This window comes from Pantherophis guttatus, chromosome 2 (genome assembly GCF_059756535.1).
Source record: "Pantherophis guttatus breed Tessera chromosome 2, ASM5975653v1, whole genome shotgun sequence".
In the NCBI taxonomy this organism is placed as follows: domain Eukaryota; kingdom Metazoa; phylum Chordata; class Lepidosauria; order Squamata; family Colubridae; genus Pantherophis; species Pantherophis guttatus.
In genome coordinates this window covers 254,711,923-254,730,090 of record NC_142064.1, presented here as the reverse complement: position 1 = coordinate 254,730,090, position 18,168 = coordinate 254,711,923, and the positions used below count along the sequence as shown (strand labels likewise).

The 18,168-nt window shown below is 43.7% G+C and overlaps 1 long non-coding RNA gene across 1 annotated transcript; it reads left to right on the top strand.

Annotated features, from left to right (window-relative positions):
* Nucleotides 1-404: 404 nt before the first annotated feature.
* Nucleotides 405-13,914, top strand: LOC117667949 (uncharacterized). Its single transcript, XR_004592179.3, has 2 exons — nt 405-480; nt 13,605-13,914. It is a non-coding gene; the product is annotated as an uncharacterized LOC117667949 (long non-coding RNA).
* Nucleotides 13,915-18,168: the final 4,254 nt, after the last annotated feature.

Below are 18,168 nucleotides of genomic sequence, written 5' to 3'. Positions count from 1 at the left end.
ATGGAGCTAAAAGAGAATATTTTAGAGCTCTGTAGAGCTCTGATGTGCTGGACAGGAAAAAAAAAAGAATTATTTCTGTCAGATTGCAGGGAGTCGACCTTACGACCACAACTGAGCCTAAAATTTCTGTTGCTTAAGTGAGACATTTGTTAAGTGAATTTTTCCCTATTTTACCACCTTCCCTGCCACAGTTGTTAAGTGAAACACTGCAGTTCCTTTACCGTTATGCTGTTCACCAGACTCCTACATCTAAGCCGAAATAGATCAGTTTTCACTGCGAACGGAATCTGACATTTCTTTTACAGTTACTGTTTTCCCTCTTCCAGGCTTGGCCTCGGTCTTCAAATTCCCTACGCATGAAGTCAAAGCCAATATTATCTAACGGTTGGGAGCCAAGAAGGATATGTCTCACAGCTGAACGAGAAAAAGGGAAGCTGAGTACATGTTAAGGAAATGCCCAGGCTGCTTGCATACTTAGAGGTAAAAAAATAACAACACAACATTTGCATTTTAGCCAGGCCAGTTGCCAATTTATACAAACATCACAGGCTTCCCCCTGTTCAGATTATAACTAGAAACAGGACATCTGGGATGATTTGATTGGGAAAGCGACCTCATCGTTTTACAAGTAGTCCTCGACCTACGACCAAAATTTATGGTGCTAAGCAAGACATCTGGGATGATTTGACTGGGAAAGCGACCTCATCGTTTTACAAGTAGTCTTCGACCTACGACCAAAATTTATGGTGCTAAGCAAGACGGTTGTTAAGTAAGTTTATGCCCCGCTTTACAATCTTTCTTGCCACGTGAATCACTGCCGTTGTTATGTTAGTGACACGTTTGTAAAGTGAATCTGGCTTCCCTCTTGACACTGCTTGTCAGAAGGTCGCAAAGGGGATCACATTGTTGGAAGAAAAATCCAGTCCTGGTTCCAAGCCAGGAGGAGGGGGAAAAAAACCACTGGAAATAAAATGGAGGTTGGCTACAAGGAAATAAGATCTCTGTTTATTTGGTTTCCCAGAAACTTCAGTGACAGCAGCAAAGTTTCCAGGGTGGGTGACCAATTGGCTGGGTGAATGGATAGATTTTTATAGGGCTCTGGGGTTTGATAATTGAGATGCTCCAGGGAGTTGTGCAGTCTTTTACTATTCTAATGGTGGTGGGCAAGGGTGAAATCCAGCAGGTTCTGACAGGTTCTGGAGAACCAGTAGCAGAAATTTTGAGCACTTCAGAGAACCAGTAGCGGAAATTTTGAGTAATTTGGAGAACCGGCAAATACCATTTCTGGCTGGCTCCAGAGTGGGGTGGGAATGGAGATTTTGCAATATCCTTCCCCCAGGAGTGGGGAGGGAATGGGGATTTTACAGTATCCTTCCCCTGGAGTGGGGTGGGAATGGAAATTTTGCAGTATCCTTCCCCTGCCACGCCCACCAAGACATGCCCACCAAGACACACCACACCCACCAAGACATGCCCACAGAACCGGTAGGGAAAAAAAATGGATTTCACCACTGGTGGTGGGTTAATCCTATTATGTCCTAAAGGTCATATCCTGTCCTTAGAATTTGGGTGGGGGAATGTAAATTCTTAATCCCATCAGCTCCAGCCATCTGTGGGAGCTGTGGCTGAAGGCATTTTGTTTATGAATAGGATAGCCTGGCTTTCTTAACAGGTACAAAATATCCATCTCTAAAGACTTGAGACCTATGGGAGGTCTCACATAGGGGCTGCTTTCTGCCTTTGTTAAGATTTTTCTCCATTTCTCCTTTGGGGAAATATAATATTCTGCCTCTTTTAATATTCCCCAGAATACTTTGTTCTCTTGGGGGGGGGGCTTCCCACAATATGACCCCGGGACATTGCAACCATCATAAATGGGAAGCATCCAAATTTTATACACGTATAACTGTGGGGTTGCTGCAATGGTTTAAGTGAGAAAAGTGGTCCTAGGTCACTTTCTTCAGTGCTGTTGTATTGTGGCCCATCAGCAGCCTGTGCAATTGGTAGCTGATTCCGACAGCGAGGAGGCTGGTGTGGTGCTGCGCTAGCACTCGAGTCAGACAATGAGGAGGCTGGAGAAGATGTGGTGCCAGAGGCGGGGATTCAGCCAGGGCTTTCAGAACCTCCAGAAGCTCCCATAAGTGAAGAGGAAGAAGAGGAGGAGCCTCTTCTCGATGCACGGGCGCGCAGAGCTGCCAAAAGGCAGGAGTGGCTCCTCAGGAGGAGGTCTCCTTGAGGGTAAGGCTTGGGGCTAATTGGCCACTCCCTTAGCCTATTTAAGGAGGAACCCCAACTGAAGCAATTTGCAGGGAACAACTTCGTTCACTCTCCTTCGCGTCCTGATCTTAGTTCTCTTATCAGGTTCCTACAAATTGCTTCTGGGCTTTCTACCAACCATAGTAAGATTACGATTATTTATTCTTTGGATTCTTGTAGGCTGTTAAGAAAGTTAATTAACAGCCTTTGTTTGAAAAAGACTGATTTAATTTGGTAAACTAAGGTTTGTACAAGACTTTGTGTGTGCTGCATTCTTTGGGGTCCGTAGCTGGGGCAGAACATGTTGTATCTCGAATGGTCACTAAATGAAAAGTTGTAAGTTGAGGACTACCTGCAATGGGGCTTTCTCTGCAAGGCCATGGCACACTCAGCTGGCTTTAGAACAAATACACTGGGATAGAAGCTAATTTCAATGTGGCTCAAAACTCCCTTTGATTAGGAAGAAGCAGTTTGCGGGCACCAGTAACCAATTTAGAAGCCTTATACCTCACATAAGAAGCAAGTTTGAATATTCATTCAATTCAATTCACCTGTCCCTGAGTAAGGAGCCCAAGTCTTCCATCTACCTCAGGGGTGTCAAACTCACATCGTTAAGGCAGCAGCGTATGTGACGTATTGGGACTTTTCCCCCCTTTCGCTAAATCGGGTGGGGGCAGGACGTGACGCATCTGGCCTGCAGGCTGTTTGTTTGACACCTCTGATCTACCTCTTAACCTGGTGAGAAAGGAACTAAGGAGAGAGCAGAGCAAGGAACCTCTTAGCAAATAGAGCCGAGGTGGCACAGTGGTTAGAGTGCAGTACTGCACTACTTCAGCAGACTGCTAGTTCAGCAGATCAGCGGATCAAATCTCACCGGCTCAAGGCTGACTCAGCCTTCCAGCCTTCCAAGGTGGGTAAAATGAGGATTCAGATTGTTGGGGGGCAATATGCTATTTAGTATACTGTCTTTGGTGTAAGCCGCCCAGAGTCCTCAGATGGCATAGAAATATGACTAATAAAATAAATAAATAAATAAATAAAATGGCAACATCTGCCACTTCATGTCTGGGCTTGAAAGCTGAGTGAGATTGGTTATAATATACAGTATGTAGGAGAGCACCAGAAAATCTCAGAGCTTTAGGCTAGACTGGGAAAACACCTTCAACACTCCCTAAAAAATTGGAATGGCAACCCTTCTCTATACTGCTGCCAAAATATTTGCATCCATGTGCTCATGACATTACAGGTGGTTGGCTTGACTGCAAAGCCTCTATTTTACAGTAAATATTTCTCATTTCTTTCTTCAGGACTACCATTCCCATGGCCACGAATTTTGGGACTGAACAAAAATATTTAAAACCAACATGAAGCCTTTACAACATGTTCAGCTCTAGCTTAACAATGAGGATTTAGTTTAGACTAAATGGTGAGTTGCTGAGGCTAACTAGTATAGGATATTTTTGCCTCTGGGTTTGCTTAGTCCACATTTCTTGTTATATTTCCTCCTGTCATCTTCAGGGCGTCTTATGTTGGCAAGAAAACTCTGGTTTCTTTTTAGAAATACTGTCCATTTTCTTTGGTAATTTGCTACTCACAAAAAGTTCAACTGCTGCTTGAAATATCATCATCATCATCTTTCTATGCAGGATGAAGACCTCTTCCACATGTATCCAACTAATACGGTGCTGAGCTTTCTTTTGCCAATTGGGCCTGCAATACTTACTGATATCATCGATCCGTCTTGTTTTAGGTCTCTTTCGTGGACGCTTTTTATGAAAAACAAGCTTTTTTATGAAAATAGCAAAGGACCGGCCCGTGGTGCCTCTGCTACCAAAAATGAGGTACGAGAGGCCGTGTGTGGCCCCTCTGTGCCACATTCTGGGCCTGGACCAGGGGTAGGGTCTACTTACCTTTATTACAGGTTCTAACGGGGCCGCGGGCACGCTCTTCTGTGCATGCGCAGAAGCATTCTGATGACGTCGGGGTCGGTGGGCGGAGCCTCCCGCTGGTTTTACTACCGGTTCTATTGAACTGGTGCGAACCGGGGGCAGGCAACCCACCACTGGCCTGGACGGTCTCCTGCAGCACTCTGGCAGCCAAAACGGGGTGGTTGGGGGCACGCGCAGGGACTCCCACACCCTGTTTTGGCTGCCAGAGTGCTGCAGGAGGCCATCCTTGACTCAGAAGGTTATAAAAGGGAGGAAAGATAAAATATTTCACCTTTCAGGCTTGCAGGATTCTGCCACTATAGCCTCTGTCAATAATTTATAGTTCTAGTCTTCCTCCAGAGTCAGTTTCTTGATCTGGTCTTTCTCTCTCATAGGGTGACCAAGTAGATCAAGTATGTATTTAAAAAAAACAAAATCACAGAAATGTATGCCTCTCTATTTTTATAAGTATATAAAACCATGTGTGCGGAGGTGTGGTCCCGTGTCACGCCCACCATGGCCACGCCCATCATGGCCATACCCCCCACCCCAGCCATGCCTCCCCACCCCCACCCCAGCCCTCTGAGGTCAAACACAAACCTGATGCAGCCCTCAATGAGATCTAGTTTGACACCCCTGGGCAGGGGTGAGATGCTGGGGGTTCGCAGGGGTTCGGGAGAACCTCTAAGCTAAGATTCTGTGCAGTTCAAAGAACCCTCAAACTCTACTCCTGGCTGGCCCCTCCCACCCTGTCCTGCTCCTCCCAGGAGTCCTACGCGGCCCATTTTGGATGCAGGTAAGTGCAGGAGGCGCGCGGAGGTTTGAGGAGGGTGAAAAACGGGCCTACCGGAAGTTCGAGAAGCCAGAAATGGGCCTGTTTCCAGCCTCCAGAGGGCCTCTGGAGCCTGGGGAGGCCGTTTTCGCCCTCCCGGAGGCTCAAGGAAAGCCTCCAGAGCCTGGGGAGGGCAAAAATGCCACCCCCCACCGTGGTGCAGGAGGCCGACTAGGCCATAACCACCATGGCCACACCCACCCAGAAACCAGGTAGAGAACCCCTTGCTAAAAATTTTGAAGCCCACCCCTGGGGTAGAGGGATGGGGGGGAAGGAAGGAAGGATAATTCTGAAAGTTAAGGATGACCACATCTGGATACAAAACTCTAGACAGCCAGTCGATGGTAATTATTTTCTATCATTCTTTACTCTAACATGATGGTCTTAAAATGTCACTGAAAAGGAGAAATCCTATTACCTGTTCAATTTAATTTCACCCCGAAGGGTTGCCTGTGCAAACATGGGAGTGTACAATATAAACGTGCCCATCCTTTTAATTGACTTTTTAAACAAATTTAAACTTCCCAGTTCATTTCTAAACTCGGGAGGCCCTGGCCATTTCCTTTGCTGGGTCAGCATTTTCCACTGGCAGTTTCTCTTGCCCCACCCAGGATACCCAAATTCTCAGAACCGACATCAGCTGCTTGCTGCCCTTTCATCATATGGCCATGGGAAGGGGAGGGGTGGCCTCGCCCTTCTTAATGGCAGGGTGAGCCCAGGACAAGGCTCTGCATGTAGAAAATGTCACAGCTGGAGCAGTAAAAGAAAGGGCACACCTAAATCTCTACAATTTATGCACTCTTGGAGTTACTATTATCAGCCATAATATACACAGTAGCTCCAGCATAAAATATATATTGGCTGGATTCAGCCATTGCACTAAGCTTTGGTTTGTTTTATTGAATAAAGGAGAATGGGGTGGGTTTCCAAAATCTGCTGTAGGAAGCACCCCCCCCACACACCCGAATGAAATATTTGGGAGAATATTAAAAGAGGCAGAATATTATATTTTCTCAAAGGAGAAATGGAGATACATGTTCTTAAAGGCAGAAAGCAGTCCCCCCCACCCCTGTCTTCCTTTATAGTGAAACAGCCTCAAGCAGAAGAGGCTGCTCTTTAGGAATTTATTTATTTATTATATTTCTATACCACCTTTCTCCCGTAGAACTCAAGGCGATGTACAGTCAAGAAAAATATAGACACACAAACATCATAAAATTGCTAATTAAAATTGTTACTTAGTTTGGTCAATTAAATAAAACCCAGAATTAGATAATATTTTAAAAATCATTCGCATGTTTGTATGTTTAGCCCTGCCTGTTGGAACATCAGGGTCTTGAGGGCACGGCGGAAAGCACGGAGATCAGGGATATTCCGTATCTCCGGGGGCAGTTCATTCCAAAGGGTTGGAGCCCCCACAGAGAAGGCCCTCCCCCTGGGAGTCGCCAGTCGACATAATTTGACTGACGGTACCCTGAGTAGTCGCTCCCTGTGAGAACGAACTGGTCGGTGGGAGGAATGCAGATTTTGTACCCAATCAGAAAGGCTGGGCCATCCTATTCATAAACAAAAGATGTTCTGCCACAGCTCCCCCAGGCTGCGATTAAAATTTACATCCTTCCCCCCCCCCCATCCAAATTCTAAAAACAAGACATGACCTCTAGGACATAATAGGATTAACCCACCACCATTAGTATAGTAAAAGGCACAAGGCTCACTACATTGTGCAACCACCCTGGAGCATCTCAGAACCCTATAGAAATCCATCCATTCCTAACCCAAGGGGTCAGCCACCCCAGAAACATTTATTGCTGTCACTGAAGTTTCTGGAAACCAAATAAACCTATTTCCATGAAGTCAGCCTCCATTTTATACCCAGCGCTTTTCTCCCAGCTTGGAACTGGACTGGATTTTTCTTCCAACGGTGCTAAGCCATTCCACACAAGATCATAGATGGTTCCAGAATCAGCTCAGATTCAGTACCCACCTGGTTATTTGTATTCTACATGAGAGTTTATTTATTTCGGGCTTAACTGCAGGTTTACTTTCTTTTCCGTGCAAACATTTTTTATTGAGTTATAGAGTATTGTAAAATACAAAATACGAAAGTGAAGAGCAGTGGAGGGGAAGGGAAAGGGGAAAAGAAGTGAGGAAAGATGGGGGGGAGAAGAAGCATTGACTTCCGACTCTCTCTGTTACAATAAAATAAGGCATTAACATCAAATCACAACTTTTTGCTTTTCCATAATAGTATGAACAAGGCATTTTTATAAAGATCTATCAGTCTAATCTGTAAAACCCAAAGTTTCATTCTTTTCCACATCAAGCACGAAGTTCAGAAGCAGTTTCCATGTGGAAACAAAAGTACTTCTGTTCTTTTCCTTAATCAAAGTAGTCAGTTTTGCCATTTCAACCAACTCCATCAACTTCTGCAACCATTCTTCCACGGTCAGAATCGAAGTGTCCTTCCATTTTTGCTCATTTCAATAGTCTTGCTACTTTTTTTTTTTTTTAATTTGATTTATATGCCGCCCTTCTCCGAAGACTCAGGGCGGCTTACAATGTGCTCAGCTACTGTGGCCAGCTTGCTTTCTTATTGGCGGAAACTCAGGCCCTGCCCTGTCATTTGGATCCTGGGCTTCAGATGATAAAATTCTGCTCTTGGGTCTTTAAAGGGGAAGCATGTTCTGACAGCTTTGCAGGTCCTCCACACAGCACCCTACGGATTCCTTTTTAAAATGTATCTAGTATTGATTCTGACTTTGGATCATTTCCAGATCCTTGTACAAGTAGTCCTCAACATCGGATGACTACAATTGAGCCCCAAATTTATGTTACTAAGTGAGAAATTCGATAAGTGAGTTTTGCCTCATTTTTACAACTTTTCTTGCCAGATTTGTGCAGTGTCGTTGTTAAGTTAGTAAAATGGTTGTTAATAGAATCTGGCTTCCTTATTGACTTTGCTTGTCAGAAGGTCACAAAAGGGGATCACATGGTCCATGGGACACTGCAACCATCATGAATATGTACTAGATGCCAAGCATCACATGACCATAGGGATACTGCAACGCTCATAAGTGTGAGAAATGGTCCTAAGTCACTTTTTTCAGGGCTGTTGTAACTTTGAACAGTCACTAAACAAACTGTTGTAAGTCAAGGACTAGTTTAATTCTTGACTGTTGGTCTGATATTAATCTATGCCCATCTGGGTGATGATTGCTGGTGGGGAGATGTTTTTAATGTATCCTACTGATAAGTTGCCAAGAGAACGATAGTCAGAATTTCAATGTAGGCATGATGATGAATTTATCTGTAGAGCCACAAAACATGCTCTCATCAGCTTAGCTGAAGAGATTCAAGGACGCAGCTTGAAATTATTTTTCTCTACAGATGCAAAACAAGCATTTGTAAGAACTATCAACAACTGCAGAATCTAATCCTATTTCTTTATCAGCCCCAGGATTTCAACCCTGCTTTCCTTCGCTTCTTCCTTTCTCTTTATGAGGTAATGGATCCATTTTTCACTCTGGATGTCTCCTGCCAAAGAATTTTATTTCTTTGTTTTGCAAAAGCTTCAACTCATGGTCTTCCCTTTCTGGAGAGAGTTTTAAACTAATTTGGAGAGGATTCGGAAGTGGAGACAATCCGGTGCAGAAGTGCTCATGGCTTAGAAACCGCAATCGATGAGTTTGCACAACATGTTAAGCAGAACACAAACAATCTACTTAGAACTTGATGCAATATATGAATCAAACTTTTCAGTAAGCACTAACAACCGGTAGTTCATCTTTAAAGAAATCTGTAAAGTAGTTTCCCACCCCCCTTTAAAAAAAAGCACTTTAGACACTGATGTTTCACAACTTCAACGTAGTACTCAATTGCGTTATTGCATAAAATCAGGAAAGGGGCGGAAAAAACAAATTTCAAGACCATGCAATGGCAAATAACAGAATAACAAACTTGGAAGTTTTCTAGTCCAACCCCCTGCTCAAGTAGGAAACTCTATAATCATTTCAGAGTCATACCAATGGTTGTCCAATCTCTTCTTGAAAACCTCCAGTGTTGGAGCACCCATAACTTCTGGAAGCAAGTTGTTCCACTGATTTATTGTTCTCACTATCCAGAAATTTTTCCTTATTTCTAAATTGGGTCTCTCCTTGGTTAGTTTCCATCCATTGCTGCTTGTCCTGCCTTGGAGAATAGGTTGACCCCAATAGTGAAAACTAATTTTTTTTACTACCAGTTCTGCGGACGTGGCTTGGTGAGCGTGGTATGACGTGGTGGGCGTGGTGTGGCTTGGTGGGCGTGGCAGGGGAAGGATACTGCAAAATCCCCATTCCCTCCCCACTCCAGGGGAAGGATATTGCAAAATCTCCATTCCCAAACATTCTGGGGCCAGCCAGACATCCAAAACCTCCATAAATCAAATCCTGTGGCCCATGAGAAGCGTCTGGAAGCACATCATAATTAAGAGTTAGCTAATTCCACTTGACATCTCCGTTATTTTAGAGACGCTTTATTGTCCTCGACAAATCTTAGAATTTCTCTTGAAATTTCCATGATTTTCATTTGAACTTGGCCAGATGTATCATATCTGCTTTTCAAAGGTCATTGGTGCCCTTTTAAAATCATTTTCACATCATTGTCAAAATGTTTACTAGGCAACTAAGCTTACAACTTCTAGCATTTAATCCTTCTTTACGGAATCCCTGGGGGTGGCTGGACTGGGAACTTCTGCTTTTCATTCCAGGAAATAGTGGCACCAAAATAGCTGGTGGCATATTGTGTTTTTGCAATGCAAAGACGTCTAGAATTGTGGTGGCTTCTGTTGAATTGAACCTCGTAAATTTAGAAAGCGTACGTGACTCTCAGCCCTGCGATTCTGTTTTGCTTTCCGTTGTTGAACACCAAGAGAAAAACATATATATTTCCTATGTTAGTCAAATTAATATTTCCTTCTCATTAATATAGGTAGTCCTTGGCTTGCAAACATTCATTTAGTAACTGTTCGAAATTACAACAGTAGTGAAAAAAAGTGACTTATGACCATTTTTCACACTTACGACCGTTGCAGCATTCCCCCTGGTCACATGATCAAAATTAAGATGCTTGGCAGCTGGTTCATATTTATGACGGTTGCAGTGTCCCAGACCAATCAGATCAGACAAGCAAAGTTCATGGGGAAGCCAAATTCATTTAACAACCGTGTTTCTAACTTAACAATTGCAGTGATTCACTTAACAATGGTGGCAAGAAAGATAGAAAAATGGGGCAACACCAGGGGTGAAATGCTACCAGTTCGGGTGATAAAAACTGTGTGCCGCACTATCGTCGGAACCTTTGTTTTACTTTTTTAAAGCATTTTTTTTACCACCTATTCGCCCGAACCAGTAGTAAAAAAATGCTTTAAAAAAGTTTTTTAAAAAGGTTCTGTGATCATCGGAAACTTTTTTTTTACTTTTTTAAAGCATTTTTTTACTACCAGTTTGGGCAAATAGGTAGTAAAAAATGCTTTAAAAAGAAAAAAAAAAGTTGACCATGCCCACCCAGTCATATGACCCACACCCACCAAGCCACGCCCATCAAGCCATACCCACAGAACCGGTAGCAAAAAATTTTGCATTTCACCACTGGGCAACATTTACTCAACAACTGTCTTGCTTAGCAACAGAAATATTGGGTTCAATTGTGGTCATAAATCGAGGACTACCTGTACTTCGTTCCCACTCTCTTGGCAAACTACGCGGCTGCAAAAAAAATTTCCCAATTTATCTTCCTGCTAAGCACCAGCAATAACCCTAATCGCTCCAAAAAGTTTTTCTTTTCTCACAAACTTTTTCTACAACTCTGCAAAATAATGGCCAGTTTCTCATGACTGAGTTCCTCTCTTCTACCTAAAAAAGATCATTTAGGATAGGAATGTGAACTGCTCATATCCTGTCTCAATTTTTGGGTAAGTGTGAAGTGGCGGATTCTGCATCAGCTTAAAACGATCTCCCCAAACTTAGAATCCTTGAAATGTTATACAGAGAAGCCAAACATTCAAAATCTTATTCTTATTGGGAAACTGATATTTCCCCGCTCCCCCTCTCCATTCAAATTCCTATGGAATCATATGATTTCTAAGCTGGTTAAAAATTCATGTTGGGGGCATTTTGCTCTTTCTTTTTTAAGACAGATGCTGGTTTCCTTCAATACTGACTCTGAGAAGAAAAAAAAAATCTGTAATCCTTCCTGACCATCAACGTTTGACCACAATGTAGTCTAAAATCAATTGTAACCAGAGGTGGGTTTCAGCAGGTTCTGACCAGTTCTGGAGAACCGGTAGTGGAAATTTTGAGTAGTTCGGAGAACTGGTAAATACCACCTCTGACTGGTCCTATCCCCATCTATTCTCTGCCTCCCGAGTCCCAGCTGATCGGGAGGAAATGGGGATTTCGCAGTATCCTTCACCTGGAGTGGGGAGGGAATGGAGATTTTACAATATCCTTCCCTTGGAATGGGGTGGGAATGGAGATTTTACAGTATCCTTTCCCTGCCACGCCCACCAAGCCATGCCATGCCATGCCATGCCATGCCACGCCCACCAAACCACACCCACAGAACCGGTAGTAAAAAATTTTGAAACCCACCACTGACTGTAACATTGTTAATTGTAATTATAACAATTGTAAATTGTTAACGATGTTTGTAACATCAATGTTTGACTACATTATAAGGCCACACTTGGAATACTGCATCCAGTTTCGGTCGCCACAATGTAAAAAAGATGTGGAGACTCTAGAAAGTGCAGAGAAGAGCAACAAAGATGATTAGGGGACTGGAGGCTAAAACACATGAAGAACAGTTGCAGGAACTGGTATGAAGAGAAGGACTAGGGGAGAGATAATAGCAGTGTTCCAATATCTCAGGGGCTGCCACAAAGAAGAGAGAGTCAAGCTATTCTCCAAAGCACCTGAGGGCAGGACAAGAAGCAATGGGTGGAAACTAATCAAGGAGAGAAGCAACTTAGAACTAAGGAGAAATTTCCTGACAGTGAGAACAATTAATCAGTGGAACAACTTGCCTCCAGAAGTTGTGAATGCTCCAACACTGGAAGTTTTTAAGAAGATGATGGATAACCATTTGTCTGAAGTGGTATAGAGGTTCCTGCCTAAGCAGGGGGTTGGACTAGATAGAAGACCTCCAAGATCCCTTCTAACTCCGTTATTCTGTTATTTGCCATTGCATGGTCTCGAAATTTGTTTTTTTTTTCCCTTCCTTATTTTATGCAATTTTGCAGGATCCTACATTTGCTTGCATTCGGCTCTGCCTGCCCCAAAGCTTCTAGACACAGACCAGAACGCAAGACCACAAATGAAAACAACGAATTAACAAACAGGCTGCAGAATCTTTCCAATTTGGTAGCTCTGTTTTATTCATAAAGTGATTTAGGAAATTTCCAGGCAGATGGCTCTTAGGGCCATTAGTCAAAAGACATTGCACAACTATGCCCCTGTTAGCTTTTGTGACCAATGTTTTTGTGGCGATGGGGCCGGGATAGATTTTTTAAATGATGGGAAGATATGAGAAGATAAATGCGGTTTTTGGAATGCTCGGTAAAATCCCATTTGTGAGTCACGGCAATTGTATAATGTAACCTTGGCTTGAAGGATCACATTCCCCCCCCTCTGTTTTGTTTGGAAATGGAATAATTAAAGTGTCCACATCTGTATTTAGCCCATCTGTTTGGGAGATTGCATGGACTGTTTATCTGCTTCAAGATTCGCAGATCACTAGTGAGTGGAAGGTAATTATGGGGGTGTATTCCAGGCAGGATGTTTACAATGGGTTTGCAAGCCTTTGGAGCAAGTGTGTCAGGGAGATTTCGCATCTCGCAAAAACAACGGTGAAGAGCACAGGGTGCCCCCTGACCTATATCCGGTCCCAAGGTCCTTTTGGTAAAATAATTATTTTCAGCAAAATTACCAAACTTTGGCAGACTTAAACAGTGCAATTGATAGGCAGTTTTCCCCTTTGTATCCTTATTTATGGTAGTCCTCAACTTACTCAACTTACTCTGATGAGCGAAGTCAGTGGGGAAACCAGACTCACTTAACAACCGTGTTACTCATGTAACAATTGCGGTGATTCACTTAACAACTGTGGCAAGAAAGGCCGTAAAATGGGGGCAAAACTCACTTAACAATTGTCTTAATTAGCAACAGAAATTTTGGGGGTCAATTGTGGTCATAAATCAAGGAATATCTGTACCTGATTCTCCTTCCTATGTTTTTCTGACAGGGTGATTTTTCTCCTTCAAAGTCAGGATGCCCTTCCTCTTTCTCCTCTCATTAGTCACAAGCTCTCCTTGTGGTCTCCTATCCAAATACTAACTGAATCCAATCCTGCTTAGCTTTTCAAGATTAACCAAGGGCCAACTCTATTTTAATTAAGTGGGAGTAACTGAAATATTTTGTATCCCCTATATTTGTTTTTGCTTCCATTGTTATCACATTCAGTGGAAGTTGCTTTGGCTGCAAACGACTTTTTGAAATTCTCTCCTAAATTCAAGGAAAGAGAAACAGGGTGTCAATTTTATTTTTCAGAGTTTCGCAGGGCAAACGAGAAATCCTTCCACACCATACCTCAAAATTGGTCTGCTCTTTTTCTCAGACTAGCAAAAGTTCACTGGAAGATATTGGTTCAAATAGTTTCTTGTAAAGAATTTTGAAAACGATCTTAGAAGGGAAGAACCATTAAGAGAAGTGAAACTGCGATGAAGTCTTAGAAAAATGGAAAATATGAAGAAGAAATTCAGACTAAGCCCGTCTTGATTCTGTTGATATAGCAAAATCTGACTGCCTTTCAAGATCCTGTAATTATGCCGTATTACAATAAAGTCACAATTAAGAATCTGTTCCCTGATTTGGCCTAACCTTGAAAGGCTGATCGTTCCTTTGGGATTTAGAGGGATCCTGGAAAAACCAAAGAGTCTTGATGTTATAAAATAGCCCTGGAGAAATGAAGAGAATAGAAGAATAAAATATTTTTTATTGGCCAAGTGCAATTAGACACACAAAGGGATTTGTCTCCAGTGCATAAGCTCTTGGACTCGACTTACAACAGTTCACAGTGACCATTCAAAGTTACAATGGCACTAAAAATAGTGACTTGTGACCAATTTTTCACACTTACGAAGGTTGCAGCATCCCCCATGGTCACAGGATTTACATTCGTATGTTTGACAGCTGACTCACATTTACGACGGGGTCATGTGATCCACTTTTGCAAACTTCTGACTTGCAAAGTCACTGGAGAAAGTAGATTCACTTCGCAACCGTGTTACTAATTTAACAACTGCATTGATTCACTTAACAAATGTGGCAAGAAAAGTCATAAAACGGGGCAGCAAAACTCACTTAACAAATTTCTCACTTAGCAACATAAATTTTGGGCTCAATTGTGGATATAAACTGAGGATTACCGGTACGTAGAAACAATAAAGTGGTAAATCATAAGATACCAATAGGAGAAGGTAATTAGGAAAGATCTAACACCCCTATCTACTACATGGGTAAATATCCTTAGGTATAAGACAGCACTGTAGGAATTAGGTATTTAGCAGAATGAAAAAACTGTCTTTGTGTCTAGTTGTTCTGGCTTGCAATGCCCTTATAGTGGTGTCCTGAGAGCCAGATATTTACCCACAAACAAACCTCGATCCCTTTGCAATCAAGTCCTAAAGGAAAAACATTTAAATGTGAGCCAGCAGTGTGCAGCAGCTGCCAAAAAAGCCAACACAAGTTCTAGGCTGCATAAGCAGAGGGATAGAATCAAGATCACGTGAAGTGTTAATACCACTTTATAATGCCTTGGTAAGGCCACACTTGGAACACTGCATCCAGTTGTGGTTGCCACGATGTAAAAAAGATGTTGAGACTCTAAGAAAGAGTGCAGAGAAGAGCAACAAAGATGATTAGGGGACTGGAGGCTAAAACATATGAAGAACGGTTGCTGGAATTGGGTATGTCTAGTTTAATGAAAAGAAGGACTAGGGGTGACATGATAGCAGTGTTCCAATATCTCAGGGGTTGCCACAAAGAAGAGGGAGTCAAGCTATTCTCCAAAGCACCTGAGGGCAGGACAAGAAGCAATGGGTGGAAACTAATCAAGGAGAGAAGCAACTTAGAACTAAGGAGAAATTTCCTGACAGTTAGAACAATTAATCAGTGGAACAACTTGCCTCCAGAAGTTGTGGATGCTCCAACACTGGACGTTTTTAAGAAGATGTTGGATAACCATTTGTCTGAAGTGGTGTAGAGTTTCCTGCCTAAGCAGGGGGTTGGACTAGAAGACCTCCAAGGTCCCTTCCAACTCATTCTATTCTATTCTATTCTATTCTATTCTATTCTATTCTATTCTATTCTATTCCATTCCATTCCATTCCATTCCACGTAAATGGGTGCAAAAGTTCATTTAACTTTGAAATAAACTTCAAGAACAAATTCTCTTCCCAGAAGCTGGAAGACAAAGGATGGAGGGAGAGAAAAGGGGTGAGGAGCGAGGTGGAACAGGGGACGATGCAAGAGAATGTTCTGCTCCACAATAGATTATGCCCTTCCCACCTATTAACTAAAATGCATTTAGAAATAGAGCAGAGCAGCAGTGAGCGTGTGAGAGAATCCCTGAATGATATTCTTCAGAACGGGAACAAGGACATCAACAACGAGAGTGCCAGTTCATTAGCAAATGTTCTTTGTGCAGCCAAAATGGATAGAGAGGCTTCTGGGTTCTGTTAAGGCAAAGGAGAACAGGACATCGGTGACAAAAGGACATCTGCAGATGACAGTCAGGTAGCCCTCGACTTATGGTGGGGGGGGGCTTAGTGACCAATCAAAGTTACAACAGACCTCCCAAGGTTACCATATTTTTCAGACTATAAGACACACTTTTTTGTTTTCCAAAAGGGGGTAAAAATGTCTATGCGTCTTATAGACCAAATATTGCTGAAGCCCCACCCACCTGCTTGCCATTTTTTGGCCTCCGCACGCCCCGTTTTGGGGCCTTTCTTTGGCTTTTTTCAGGCCTTTTTTCACCCTGTTTTGGGGGCTTTTTTCAGCCCGTTTTTGAGGCTTTTCTCAGCCCGTTTTGAGGCTCTTTTCAGCCTGTTTTCGAGGCTTTTTTCAGCCTGTTTTCGAGGCTTTTTTCAGCCTGTTTTCAAGGCTTTTTTCAGCCTGTTTTCTAGGCTTTTTTTGGCCCATTTTTTTCTGAAAAAATATGTGAGCATTCTAGTCCCGCCTTAGGCATGAAAGCCAGCTGGGTGACACCAGGCCAGTTACTCTCCCTCAGCCTCCAACTCACCTCACAGAGTTGTTCTGGGGAAAATAGAAAGAGGTATCTAGGTATGTTCCCCACCCCCGCCTTGAGTTATTTACAAAAATAATAAAAGTGAGAAATAAATAAATAAAGTAATTACGCTGCAGCTAAAAGCAAAAGCAGATCTTGGACACCTTCACAAGGGCAAGTCATTCTGGCTGCGGTTTAAGATTGCATTGGATGCAGCTCACCACAAAAAAATTAAATGTATGTGTGTGTTTGGGGGGGGGGAGAGAGACTGTCAACGGGCTTCAAAGATGACTAGGTGGCTCATTGGCTAAGACAACGAGCTTGTCGATCAGAAAGGTCGGCAGTTTGGCAGTTCAATATCCCTAGTACAGGTCTCCTGCGCGAGCAGGGGGTTGGATCAGTGGTGAAATTCAAATTTTTTTACTACTGGTTCTGTGGGTGTGGCTTGGTGGGCGTGGCATGGCTTGGTGGGCGTGGCAGGGGAAGGATACTACAAAATCTCCATTCCCACCCCACTCCTGAGGGAAGGATACTGCAAAATCTCCGTTCCCACCCCACTCCTGAGGGAAGGATACTGCAAAATCTCCGTTCCCACCCCACTCCTGAGGGAAGGATACTGCAAAATCTCCGTTCCCACCCCACTCCTGAGGGAAGGATACTGCAAAATCTCCGTTCCCATCCCACTCCTCAGGGAAGGATACTGCAAAATCTCCGTTCCCACCCCACTCCTGAGGGAAGGATACTGCAAAATCTCCGTTCCCACCCCACTCCTGAGGGAAGGATACTGCAAAATCTCCGTTCCCACCCCACTCCTGAGGGAAGGATACTGCAAAATCTCCGTTCCCATCCCACTCCTGAGGGAAGGATACTGCAAAATCTCCGTTCCCATCCCACTCCTGAGGGAAGGATACTGCAAAATCTCCATTCCCCCCCCACTCCTGAGGGAAGGATACTGCAAAATCTCCGTTCCCATCCCACTCCTGAGGGAAGGATACTGCAAAATCTCCCTTCCCACCCCACTCCTGAGGGAAGGATACTGCAAAACCTCCATTCCCACGCCACTCCTGAGGGAAGAATACTGCAAAACCTCCATTCCCACCCCACTCCTGAGGGAAGGATACTGCAAAACCTCCATTCCCACGCCACTCCTGAGGGAAGGATATTGCAAAACCTCCATTCCCACCCCACTCCTGAGGGAAGGATACTGCAAAACCTCCATTCCCACCCCACTCCTGAGGGAAGGATACTGCAAAATCTCTATTCCCACCCCACTCTGGGGCCAGCCAGAGGTGGCATTTGCCGGTTCTCCGAACTGCTCAAAATTTCCACTACCGGTTCTCCAGAACCTGTCAGAACCTGCTGGATTTCACCCCCCTGGGTTGGACTACATGACCTCCAAGGTCCCTTACAAATCTGTTACTCTTACTGCCTACCCATCTCTCTCGCGTTCAGATCTTTGCAGCAGGAAGAGATTGCAAGGTAAATCCTTGGAGCTGGGAAAGGGAACCGAGCTCCCTGTGTATTATTATTATTATTTTTTTAGTGGGCGCGGTTGTATAGAAAAGGGCGGGGGGGGGGGACACGCGTGTTTTGCAAACAATGCCCTTTCTCGGCTTTCGCTGGCACCAATCTCCTTCCCCTCCCCCCTCCCCCTCCTCCCCCCGCGGGCTTGCTTATTGCGTGACATCCCTACACCTGCATGAATTAAAACTGTCGAAGTTCGGAGTTTCCAGTTTGAGCTGTCTTTGCTGCTACAGCCGCTTAGCCAATGGGGTGGCGGGTAGGCGTGGCCTCTCCCATTCATAAATTCGGATCCGGCCGAGC